The sequence below is a fragment of the Tympanuchus pallidicinctus genome, unplaced genomic scaffold (genome assembly GCF_026119805.1).
Source record: "Tympanuchus pallidicinctus isolate F22 unplaced genomic scaffold, pur_lepc_1.0 scaffold1, whole genome shotgun sequence".
In the NCBI taxonomy this organism is placed as follows: domain Eukaryota; kingdom Metazoa; phylum Chordata; class Aves; order Galliformes; family Phasianidae; genus Tympanuchus; species Tympanuchus pallidicinctus.
The window spans coordinates 61,636,027-61,649,579 of NW_026294618.1; the positions used below are offsets into that span (position 1 = coordinate 61,636,027).

The 13,553-nt window shown below is 38.1% G+C and overlaps 1 long non-coding RNA gene across 2 annotated transcripts; it reads right to left on the minus strand.

Annotated features, from left to right (window-relative positions):
• Nucleotides 1–1,327: 1,327 nt before the first annotated feature.
• On the minus strand, nucleotides 1,328–12,305 carry LOC128084152 (uncharacterized). 2 transcript variants are annotated; one of them, XR_008208363.1, is made up of 3 exons: nucleotides 12,193–12,305; nucleotides 6,526–6,610; nucleotides 1,328–2,313 (listed from the first exon to the last, which is right to left on the minus strand). It is a non-coding gene; the product is annotated as an uncharacterized LOC128084152 (long non-coding RNA). The 2 variants fall into 2 exon arrangements; XR_008208362.1 differs by lacking the exon at nucleotides 1,328–2,313 and having other exon boundaries at nucleotides 6,062–6,610.
• Between the last annotated feature and the right edge of the window lie 1,248 nt (nucleotides 12,306–13,553).

A 13,553-nucleotide genomic window follows, 5' to 3' on the forward strand; every position in this document is an offset into this window, starting at 1 on the left:
GATCAGAAGGCAAGGACATTGTTGCAGATTTAAAAATACCAAATATCATAAAAATATAAAAGATACTGTTATAAGTATTGTAAGAAATGTTGTTAGGCAGCCATAAGTAGTTCCCCAGTTTTCCCAGCTTCCTTGAGTTACTATCAAGACTGGCCATCAATGTTTGAATGAAGAGAATGAGCTAATTAAGGACATCCTTGTACTAAAAGTAGCAAAGAGAAAGACAAAGAACACAGACTGCTAAGTACTGCTGAATCAACAAAGTGATAAGAGCATGGGGTAGTCTCATAGTAAGAAAGAAGTTGGAATAAACACTTTCTTTTAGCAGGCAGCCTCTCTGCAAATTAAAAAAAAAAAAGTACAGGGAAATATCCTACAACAGATTCTTGCTGTAGTTTTATAACTAGTGGACTGTACTAACAGTGAATTTATTGAGCACTTGCCCAATTCTCACTTGGTGCATGCATGAGAACGTATACATTTAGTTTGGTTTCTGTTGAGCACTGCATACTTGGGTGACAGAAATTACTAGAGGTAAAACTTACCTTTAGTATACATATTTTCATTGTAATTTCTGTGATTTGTAAGTGTCATAACGATAACTGCAGTTTGGGAATAAGAGGATTTGATTTCCTGCCAAGTGTTAATCCATGTCCAGAAGGTGTAATGAAAAATAATATTTCTAAGCAATAATAATGATAATTACATTTAACAATAATGATCTTTTTTTTTTTTCTTTTTTTTTTTCTTAATCTGATCACAGCAGTTCTTGATTTAAGCCAAACTGCGCTCTGCACATGTGGTTGTTACTATGGTAACAAAACACCTGGGATAAACTGCTGGGCCACTGAAAAAAAACAGTTTTACTATTGACTTCAAGAGGGTAATATTTGCCTTTTTGCCATACAGGACAACAGACCACAAACTTGTGGTATTTGCAAGCTCAGTAGTTTACATGGAAAACTGTGTAGTCAAAATAGGTATTTTCTTCATTACACAGACAGAATGTCATACGTGCACTGTATTCATATATTTTTCTGCAATCAAGAGCAAGGACATACGAACTTAAAACTTTTACTCCAGTGGTATAAAAATATACCTTCCCACTTAAGAAAACAGTTCAGTCAATTTTCTGAATGAGTTTTACGCAATTGAAAGCGTGTGTTCCTAATGCGAAACCCAGACGCACAAGCTGCCTCTCACTGATGTGAATGTAACACTTGCCAAAGTCTAAACCTCAGCAGAACATGTAATACATGGACATACCCAATACATGGGATTACAATAGCAATATCAATGTTAGAATATTGGTTACTTATGGCAGACACACACACACAAAAAAAAAACATCAGTAGAGGCATAGGCTGATTGTTAATCACCTTAAACCTCAGCAGATACGAAAGCTTTGGCCATATTTCTACCATTGTTAAACACGTTATTTCTCATCATGAAATGTTTGAAGGGATGTTCTCCTCAACAAAGTAAATGGGAAGAAAAAAAAAAGAGAGAGAATCCTTTTAAGTAAAGTATCTGTCATCTACATTCAGAGCGCCCATGCCTTCTACAGGTAATCCTTCCAAAAATCTCTGAACTGTCAGTACAACTAAGTTGCTGCTTCTGATATATTGAAAGCTCAATTCTGCCTGATTGGTGACAGAGAGAACTGCCATTGATCCAACATGGAATTGAGTTGCTAGAAGTCTAGGAAAACCCACTGTAGGCAAAGGTGGTCAGGCTGTTGCTCAGGGAATGGTTTAAAGCAACAATGAGGTGGATAGGTGGTCAAGAGAGGATAATAGGAAGGTTACTAGCTACACAAGTATTGCCCAGTGTACATACTAGTCTGCAGAACCTGAATAACAAAATGTAAGACCACTGCATGGTGGTTGCCCACCCTTAAATCAGTAGAATGGCAGCAATACTAACAGCAGTTTTATTAATAAATTAGATGCTGAAGGGCAACACACATAGCTGTTTCATCCTTTTTCTTTTTTTTTTTTTTTTCCCCTTTCCACAGTTACTATAGTTCTTCTATGTGTTCTTATAGTTCTAAATGACTATTTGTATCTTTTGGCATTTAAGAAGCAAATAGCATTTTCATTGAAGCTGTCCCTAGAATTTCTCCTAATTCCATCACTGCTAGGACAACGGGTTTCCAAAGCAGCTCTTGAATTTAAGTACATCCTGTTCAGAAGCTGGCATTTCTCATACGTGCTGCAAACTAAAACATGAGTTCTGGATACTTATTCCATCCAAATGTCAGATCCCAGACGTGTCCAGGCTCCTTTGGTTGATGTAAATTAACAGCTAACCCTGTAGCAAAGTTATTTTAAAGAGAGTTTTCCTTATGAAGATTTTCATTGTTTGTTTGTTTGTTTTAAACAAGTGTTCATAATCTTTCATATTTCTGTTAGCTTAGTCAGCTTCTGTTAGCATAGCTCAGCACAGATCATATCGGAGTTGGACTCGGTGATCCTTGTAAGTTCCTTCCAACTTGGGGTATTCTATGATGCTACATGTGAATTCATCCCTTAAATTCACCAATATTAACCTCTAGTTGATTTGAGCATTTGAGATTTACAGTTGAAGAGCATGTACAAGATATACATAATATCCAGGTAGGTATAAGACCCCAATAAATGAAATATAAATTCTCCTAGCGAAACCTTGCAACTACTGTGCAGACAGGCTCACTGAGTAACAGAAGAAAGAATGTTGCTGAGATGACAAGGTAGAGATCACCACCTCATTGCTTTATGAAAACAACAGAAAGAGAATATTGCACTGATAGGATATTTCTTCTGTAGTGGCTGTCTTAGAGCTATTATGTTAGTATAGCACCTAACATAATATTGATATAATATAATACAAAGCAAAGCAATCTAATGCAATACAAAAGGTAAATAGCTACTGTTTTAGATAAATTCCAAGAATGTCACAATCAAAAATAACTAAATAATAATTCAGAAGTTTAGGTCAGTCTTGATTTGCAGTTACATGCATTTATGTATTTTTCCTAGAATACTTACCTGTACATTATTCATACTGGAGCAATTTAAAAAATTCCTCCTCAGCCATGCCTTATCATGTCATAATTATTCATCTTCTTGAAGCCTTCAGCAGCCTCTGGTTACAACACCTTGACATTTTCTAATAAATTATAAAGTGAAAGGTTAATTTTGTCTCCCTAGCCAATCAATCTTCAGCTTCTTAGCAAAACTTAGCTTCAAAATTACACTAGTCTATAATGAGCTGGACTCCAATAATCAGTTCACCTCAAATTTTCCCAGGAAATAATCTACATATCTACATCTCCCGAACGGGAGAAGCCCTAAAACATTCAAAAACTGAACATGAGTATTAGCTGCTTGGAACTCCGTGGCCTTCTGCAGTGGACGAGCAAACTAAGGAACGCATTAGCATTTTGAAATCGAGATAGAGGAAAGTTTCTGATGAATATGTCTCAGGCTTGCTTAGGAGCAGAATTTCATGCATTTTCTATAGATTTTAGGCTAACATCTACTGAGATCAATAAAAATAGTCCACTGACTTCATGGCTACTAATGATAGGAGGCACAACATTACACAAAGAGCAGGAGCAAACAATGCAAAGGTTTGGTCTTCCTAGAGTACAGTAACAAAGCTCATGGCTTTTCAACAGTGGATGCAGGAGAAATAGGAGTAAATATTCCTATGTAAAATCCAGTTTTGTTGAGCTTGGTCTGATCTGAATCAATCTTTTATAAAAGCAGCAGCTTAAAGTTCGTTTAAATTCAGGTGTTTGCAGTATCTACAAACATGTGTTCTGTCTTATGCAGACAAGGCCAGTGAGATGTTTTAGGTGTCAAGGGGGAGAGTTCTCACATTTCTTAAATGGCAGAGGGAAGATTTATAAAGTTTTTACTGGCCTGAAGGAAAGAAAGAAAGCAGAAACATCTGCCAGTACCATGAGTGGATTGTTGGCTAAATTCATTCAACAGGGGAGTCTGAAATATATCATCTTTGCTTTGAGCAGTAGGCGTTAGTGGAGGCATCAAAAATAATTACTATAGAGGAGTCCAGGACATACCTATGGGGAATAAAATTAATCTGACAATGTAAAATGATTCTGCAAAATATGGATAGAGAAATCAGCTTTACTTACAGTGTTCTAGTACAACATACTATCTTTCTTATAAAACAAGAGCAGAAATACTTTTCATTTGAACCTGAAATATTACTTATGTGTTATTAGAAAAGGGAAAACCACAGGCAATGGAGATGGCTACAGATACAACTATAGTCACACTACTCAGAAATTCAGTGGTTTACTCAAAGATATAACCATGGATTTTAGATGCTGATATAGGTAAGGATGTCTCTACCGTGTTTTAGAAACTCACCTGCACTAAGATTAACAATCATAAGAGGAAAAATAAGGCTTCAAACAAGTAAAGATCGGTGAACTGTACACATTTAAACAACTCTCTCCTTTTTATCTTTGTACTGAGATCGAAAGGAGGATCTGCAGTTCCCAAGTTGAGCTACTGCAAGTGTGTTTGTGCGAGCCACTTGGCAGTATCCTATAAACAATGTACAAACACCATAGGAACAATGACGCGGCCATTTCCCACAACAGTTCTATCTTTCTTCTCGTAAACAAACCCAAGGCTGCACATACCCTTCAGAGCTGTGGCCTCTCCTCAGGAGCTCACATGAAAGCCTTTCGACTGTGTTTTGCATTAGCTTATTTTCAGTGCCAAACAGCCTCCAGATTCCCAAAGCACATACCGTAAAACCTTTCTCTGGAAGCAGAGCAAGAGAGGGGTAAGCAGGGTCACATGCTGTTAGAGATTCATCCATGTGTTTTGGACAGAATCAGCCCTTCAGACTGTCTCTTGGGTTAGAGAAGATTCTTCTCTGATGTATGATTAATGGCCAGCTCTCCTAAAGATATATTTTTCTGGAGAACATTGAGAAGATACTGCATTATTTCAAGAATATCTCCATGAATGTGAATACAACCAGCTTGAGTGTTTGGAAATGGCTACACCCACATCCAGAGATGCTTGTTTAAATTAGGGTGTTATAATTCTGACCTTCTGACTGCACTGACATTTCCAGAGCTAAACCTGTCAGGCTCCAGTCACATGTAATTCTCCAGGGCTGTTGAAAATTAATTCCATTTCAATGATGATAAAACTCTCAAGTGAAATATTATATGGAAATTATTTAATTCCTTCCTTTCTGAGGGGTAGATCATATACTGCCCCTTTGTAGGTACTACAGAAGGGAAAGCCTGAAAATGAGAGGTAATAATGTTTAGGCACACATAAAAGGAGCATGAAAGGTATTCAGAACTGTTTTTTCACCTGTACCTCCATCATTTTTGCATGAGATCGGCTACAAACATTCAAAGGCAAAAATATCTAGCATGCAAAAGAAGTAATAAAAAAAATGCCACAAGACCATCCTAGAAATTTTTGCAAGATGAAACTATTTTTTTTCTGCAGTTGTACCTATTTATATTTGTTTTTTCCTTATCTGAGTTTTGCCAAATTTCCCACTTCACCTTTCTCCTTTCAATGATAGTACTTTTCCATGGAGAAAATGTATGAGAATTTAATTTACGTATGATAGAAGAATCCATCAGGTGACTTTACCCCCTCATTTCTCATTCCCTAAGATTGCTGTCACCATCTTTGCAACAGGAATTGCTGAGAATCCAGACATACTGACAGAACATCACTTGCTGTTCGTAGCCTACATTTTCTCTAAAATGTCTGGCATCAAAACCCTAACTATTAGGTACTGAGCTAGTACAGATCACTTAAATTGAATTAGATGAGGGGGAAAATTATTTTTCAAAATTATTCCAGCATGTAAGAAAGGGTAACACATCTCCATCTCTTTGTGTGAGGGAAATAGGAAGGGGTTTGGAACCAAATAGTAATGAGCATACGGAGGTCATGATGGAGGGGGTAACTTGCAAGTAAGTTCAATTGTATCCACAACAGACATATTCCAAGGCTTTTGAGTGTATTATAGCAACTGAAGGAGAAAAAAGAGGCAGTACAAGCAATTCAAACCATGGCATGGTACTTTTTTTCTGCCAAGCAGAGCATTCTCAAGCATCAGAAGTCCCAATACGATCTTATATAAATTAAACATATTCCAAACCACACAAAATTTCACAGACAAAATAAGAATCATAGAATATCCAGAGTTGGAAGGGACCCACAAGGATCATAAAGCACAACTCCTGGCTCCACACAAGACCACCCAAAAATCAAACCATATGACATAGCAGGAAAGGAAGATGACCACATAAGAGCTGAACAGTTTCAAAAATTCTGGTACCCCATAGTTCATCTTTTCATGGAAAATCATGCATATTTTTAAGTAAAAACCTTTCTAATCACATAGTTCATAGTCTCCTAATTGAGTTTTCAAGATTTGTTTGTTTGACTGTTTTTTTTTTTTTCAATGCAGGCAGAAAATTTCTGATGGCTCCAATAATAATAATAGAAAAGATAAAAATCATACTCCTTTTCTTGTTAGACTTTTAACTGTCTTCCTCCACTGTGGTTCAAACTGCTTAACTTTCCATTTTGTATTTAGTGTGGTTTTCCTGCAGATATAAAAAAGAAAAAGAATCATGACTATTTGAAATACGGATCTCAAGCCAGTTGAGTTACTAACGTCTGATAACTTCCTCATACATTCGACTTCCTCCGATATTATTTCAGAGAAATTCTGGGGTATGCCTACACAACACAATATGTTACTGTGCAAGATGCAGGGACAGCTCTAACAGACTAGTTTTGAAATAGAAGGTATGTAAAAGTAGCCTTAGCTGAAGTCCCAGTGGAAGGATAGCCACGTCACCACAGCATGACTCTCAACTTAATACACCCAGCCCCTTAGTACAACCAGCTTTTAGGGGCAGAGTGCTATGCCAATAAGGATCTGTCACTTCCAGTATGGAGACTACTTTGGGTCTCTATGCGTGACACTGAAGACATGCCACATTCAGGAGTGGTTTGGCAGAAAATTAAAGCTGTGGAAGCACACTTTTTTTTCCTACTCGCATCCTGCCTTAATGACTTGGAAAAATGTGAATTTCAGGAGCAGAATAAGCACTAGGTAATTGCCCATCCAGACTTTCTGCCGGAAAATGGCCTTATAAGAAGTTTCACACGTGGGCCAACAGAACTTACCATCTAAAAAAAAGCTGGGGAAAAAATAGTTAAGAGAATTTGTATTTCTAGTTCATACTACACTTTGGTTTCTAACAGGACTTTCACCTAAGTCCTGGTTATGCTGTAAGAACAGGGATTGAAACTTTTTTGTGTTGAGAATATGACAAAAATGTTACAAAATTGTTTTAAGAGCTGTCAGATTCATTTCCTTTCTGGCCTCAGATGCAGTTTGGAGGTGGAGGAAAAAAAAAACTGAGCTGTTTAGAATACAGCTTAAAACTATGTCCTGCCTACTCACAGTGACTGGGTAGAACAAGCTTTCATTGTCCCACAGGAAAGGGAATAGGCATGATCAGGAAGCTGGAAGGCATCCTGAATTATCAAGAAATGCTGTTTTGGGGTGGAGAGAGGAATAAGTAAACTGACTAGCCAGGTCCAACATTTAAAAGATTGAAAACCACTGCCACAAGAAACCTTTAAAAGCAAATATATATATATTAATAATAATAAAAATCAAAAGGATTTCAGAAAGGCAAAAATCTATATCACAAACAGTAGACAGCTCTAGCAAGAGGAGGCCTCAAGAATAAGTCTCCTCATTAGCAAATATGAACCATAGGGATAACCAGGTGCAGGTAGAAAGAAGTCAAGAGCAGAAGAGCAGACAAGACTGTGTAGTGCGTTTCAGACATTTCAACATCACCTCAGGAGAAAAAAATTGAGGCGAGGGTCAAAATTCAGGCTGGAGAGAAGAAGGCCAATTCATTTAGCTTGTTTTAATCTCTGCATATGATAGCTATGAAGGACAGACTGTCCTGCCACTGATGTACATTTCCAGGCCTCAGCCTTCTATTCCTCTCTTCACGGAGGTTAGTTCCAAATAGAAAACCATTACAACCTAATCTATGTCTTATCAGAGCATTCAGTATAAGCATATAAATGCCTCTATGCTAGCAAACTAACAAGGTGGCATGAGAAGCTATTCGATTTAGGCATGTCAAATATGAAGGAATAATGAAGCTTTTAAGTCATTACATACAAGCGAGAATCAAATGCCATATGTTTGAGCTGAGCATCTTTCTACGAGAGATGACCAAAATCTTTGTCTGCAATCTAAAATTGAACCTACATGGAATGTTTTAACTAAAGACATTAATCTGTTTGGAGATGCCTAATACCAGGGAGACCTTCACTCACTTAACAGGGAGCAAAGACTGCTGTGAACTTGTCAGAATACTATTTCTTGTTAAAAAAAAAAAAAAAAAAAAGAAAAGAAAGAAAGAAAAACAGGAAAAAAAAACTTTATGAAATGAGTGCAAGGCACAGAGGGGATTTTCTGCACTTCATAAGGTGACTTCAGAAGATTAGAATCAGTAAACGCGAAGTATGTCAAAAGTTGCTTTACTTTTTAACAGCCCTTACCCAAACAATATTATCTCATTGAATAGTTTGCCATCAGAAGGGCAATAGTTTAATTGCATTATATAAACAAGAATCCAATTAAAGTTGCCTCAACAGTGCACAGATACTGTTCAAATACCTCTCCCAAGCAACACAAATGGTCTTTAAATGGCACTTCTTGTGATTGCAAGAGATCCTTGGGCCACCATCAGAGATGCAAGGTGAAAGACATCGCCTTTTACCCACAGAGTCTGTTTTCTTGCCCTCCAAAATGCAATTGTACTGCTTTTAATGCTTTGGCATGTTCTCAGGGCTTTTTCTCCTGGCAGCACAATAAGATCAAGCTACAGGAAGAAGAGCAATCTGTTAACACTGATGTGCCTTATGAACTATTTTTACTTTTCCTGGTTTATTTTTGACCTCCTGACGTTTTTTTTTCTCCTGACCTTCTGCATGAAGACAAGAAAATCAGTACATTTTATCCACCAACTGAGTGAACTTTCTTCACTCACAGAATTATAGGGTTTTAAGTGAACATCATCTATTCTGCCTGAAGGCTTCCACTTCACAAAGGGAGTACACGTGACTATTTCTTTTTTCACTGGTAATGGCATCTGTTAGATAAAGGAATGTTTACCAAGGAAAAACTGTACAGTTCCTCAGAGTTTTGCTGAATGACAATGTTTTGGAAGTCAGTTTCTCCCAAGAATCAAAATCAGTGATGTGTAGCCAGGTATTTTCTCAGTGTAATTAGCTTGTTTACCAAGCCTGTGCATTTTCTATCATGGTTCTTCTGAAACAAGATAACGAAAGGCACAAAATTAACTTCCTAAATGTGGGTCAGCATACTGAAGTGTGCCCAGAAACTGCTGCTCTATTTCCCCTTTCCCTCACCACCAGTTCACTACATGGCTCTTAAGATTATGATGCCAAGGCTACTGTAAGCACTTGGGTACTAAATACAACCATGTTCTGAACTAGAGGCAAAATAATAATAATAATAATGGATGCTATTTAAGGAAGCTGAGAATACATCAATCTGAGAGAGTGTTGTGTAAGTTTAAATCCCCCCAGTCTCAAACAAGGCAGCTGTGTCTGGGAAGACTGAAAGCTGAAGAGGCCGTGGTATAGTCTCTTCCTTCCTGTTCCCTTACCATTCTAGCAAGACACCTGGACTCCCTGTTTCAGCTGTAACTGCTGCATCCACTTCTTCCTTTCTGGCAGCTCTGTTTGTCTCCACTGTCTATGCAGATAATAGGTAGAACTTGATTCCCACAGTCTACTGCAAAGATAGACCAGCAACAACACTGGTCTGAGACAAGAGGCTTCTCCTTTGGTTAGAAGTTGTTCCTGTGATACCCCATCCCAGGTATCTGGCACTCAGAAGCCTTGAAGCTTCTGAGGGAGAAAAGAGGTAGGGAGGTACCAGGAAGGTGCTGGGTGCAGGAGGTTTGCTGATGGTGCCAAAGTTCCTCCTTAGGACTCCATAGATGCCTCATTAGGACACCACAGGTCCAGGCAAGGAAACAGCAAGGAGTTTGTGAAGTTCTTGGATGAGAGCTAAGGAAAGCTCTAAATTTTCTGAACTTCCCTGGCTTCATTATCCCTAGCTGATTTATGGCATGGGAACCAGTATACAAGCATATAGTTTTAGCATCTTCCTGTCTGAATCTTAATCACATCTTGCTGAGCAGACTGAAGGCAGATCTAGCAATTGACCCCACCTGGAAGCAACAACAGAGCTAAAGCCTTAACTGGTTCAATGCCACTGTTCTTGTTTGAATAACAGAGGGCCCAAGTAGCTGAGTTTGAGCCTCTTCTTGTGTGCAACAGATTACCCATAGCATGTTAATTTTCAGAGAAGGTATGTCTCACTCCATCCTAGTTAGTTTGTGATAAAGATAAAAGGAAGACCTCTTCTCTACCCACAAACAGCTTCATTCATGTTTCTTCCAGCACGAAGTTTGCAGCGTGCAAATCATTAGGATCTCCTAATGATCCTAATCATTAGTCAGTAGTCAATATGCTAATATCAATAGTCAAAATGCTAATATTTTTGGTCAGTCTTTAGAAGCTGCAGCCATGATTTTCCTACCTGCACAACTGTGACAACAGAAAATGAAGTTCCAATTAACTTATCAGTATCTAATGTATCTAACTGATATGAATGTCTCTCATTTTTCCCTTGCAATCAAATTCTAAACAATGTTTTTCTTTATTCAAGATAAATCATCAAAATCCCAAATTGGCAATTCTAAGAGTTAATTACTCTTTGTCATATGGACTTCAGACAGTAAGATTTTATTTTTCTTATTAACAAATGTACTTAAAATATTCCCTGTCACATTACATTTTTCTGAAGGACTGTTGACTCAGTTGCTCTATTCATATTCCATGTGTTGGTAAGGAAGTGCCTCTTGCAGTCTCATCCACACAGAGGAACTTTGTCACTTTAACAGCAGTTAAGACAGTAAAAAATATTCTCATCTTCCCTAAGTGTGGTGCTGGTACAAAGACACCATAAGCAGTATGGTTAAGAACATAAAAAAAGCAACTGTGGATGTAAAATGGTATTTAGCACAACCCCCAGTGTCTGACAGTGGCCAGCAGTGAATGCCAAGGAGGAATAAAGTATCATGGCATGCTCATATCCTGCAAGATTTCCAAGTCAGTGGCTCTCCTTGCACCTGTTCACCCACAACAGGTTTTTCATCCATGAACCTTTGCAGCTCATTCCTGAAGATCTGGGTACTTCTGATCCCCCCAGCAGGCTACAGTCAGGGATCTCACAAGTTAAACATGCAGTCCTGTAAGAAATATCGCCTTTTGTTTATTTTGAACCTGCCACCTGGCAGTTTCCTGGCACATTTACCCACTTTGGTAGCGTAAGCAGTGGAGAAAAACTGTTTCAATCTGACCTTCTTCCTTCCTAATTAGCATTGAATTGGCATCTATCTCCACACCCATCTTCTTACACACTGCAAACCACGATCAACTGATTCTGGTAAAGAAGTTCCATAAAGAAGAGAATAGGCACATTGCTATCAGTACTACTCCAAAAAAATAAGCAGAGTTAATTCTTTCACCTGAAAAAAGAGTATTTCTCAGGTTATAAGTACTAGCAAGTTAGTGCCGGATATTTTTTACATTAATGGCTTATTTACATGCCTCTTCTCTGTAGTAAACCAGGTACTCTCCTTTAGGGAGAGTGAATCATCACTGAAACAGAGATAAAATTTATCATGCTGTAAGAACATGTATCCAGGCAGGTACTAAGCAGCTGACACCCACGCTGTGAATTTGTATCTTACTTTAGCCTTCAATACCGAGACCTGAAGGAGCCTCACTTAAATGTGATATGGCACAGTTTATTCAAACAAGCCACTGACATCACCCAAATCAATTCCACCCTCTGCTGCCTTGTCTCCCCTGAAATGTAGCATCAACACTCAGAGTGGGGGACAGTTCCTACTTCCCCACCACTCATACCTGCAAATCCCTACAGGCTGCTGGAGCCCTGTTTTGTCCCTACATCCCAGCAGAGCATGCTGAAAGATTACCCTTCCTCCTGTTACAGACTCTATGGGAATGCCAGAGCCTAAGCAAATACCTTTACATTTATGGCCAGATCATCATCACTTCAGTAGTTACCATCTGGAAGTGTTGCACTGCTGGGGCAGATACAGTTAGGTCAGGAATTGCTTATACCAGTATGATCTACTCCTGTTACAAGACAACAGAAATAACAGTGAAAATCATTACACTTGAAACTTTGTACAGAAACAAAACAGAAACTTTCTCAGACATCACCTAGACTGGTTCACTGACTACAAAAGCTATGCAAATAAGGACTGTTTGAAGTTATATACTAAAAGCTTGACTGAGATCAGACAAAATCTTTCCTCTTAACCAGACTGTATGGAATAAAGAAGCGAACAGCTGCAAGATAACTGCATGGCAAACAAAATCCATCATCTATGTAGAGAGATGCATCTTTGTACAAGGAAGGGACCAACATTCTCCCTGTTAAAAAAAAAAAAAAACAAGCAGGGTGCTAATTCATTTACAGGATTACAGCAGATGATCAGACCTTCTACTGCCTACCTTTAAATGAATCACACGTAGATCAACCTCAGTCCTGTCCTATTTTCTATTTGTTACGTGGACCTGACCATTTACAATCAATTTCTGCCACTACTTTCTCTCTTTCGCAGGAGGCTAACAATATAACAGTCATCTGCATTAAAGAAAAAAAGCACAAATGAATGAAAAAAAGGTGCAGACCGGAGGTCAAGGTCAACTGATGCCATGAAATTCCTGGTTGGAGATCAACTTGTATGATCTTTAGGTATGGTTCCTGAGCATTTATTCAGAGTACAGCAGCCCCCCGCTTCCTTTTTTCTGTGTCAATGAATAGCAAATTCAGTGCTTTCATCAATACCAGACATCAGAAAGCATTTCCTTTCTTAATCCTAAATGAAGTGGACTTTACCAATCATTCAAAGAGACAAGATTCTTCATGTTGGCCTTTTATGTTTTCTGGGGTTGTAATAGATTCAACCAAGCAGATCTTTCTTTGAACCTGTCTTTTCTTTTTTTTTTTTTATAAAAAAAAACAAAACCTTTTCATAAAATGATTTACTGCAACTATAAAAACTTTAAGTCAGATTACCCAGCAGTGTTCAATCATGTGGTCTTAAGTCATTAAGTCTTGTGATGAACATGGCAAAATGCTCCTGGAAAGAATACACCTGTGTGCAAATTTTAAAACAAGGTCTCTGCATTCCTGGTTTATGAAACTTTCAGACGTTTCCCAGTAAAGCTTTGTTACTACAACTTGCCCTCTAGATTGCTCAGTAGAAATCAGCACTGTGCAGATATAAAGAAACAATGTGCTAAGGGCAACCTGTAGCCTTAAAAATTATTATCAACACAGACAAGCATCTTTCCCATTCTTAGCATCAACATGGG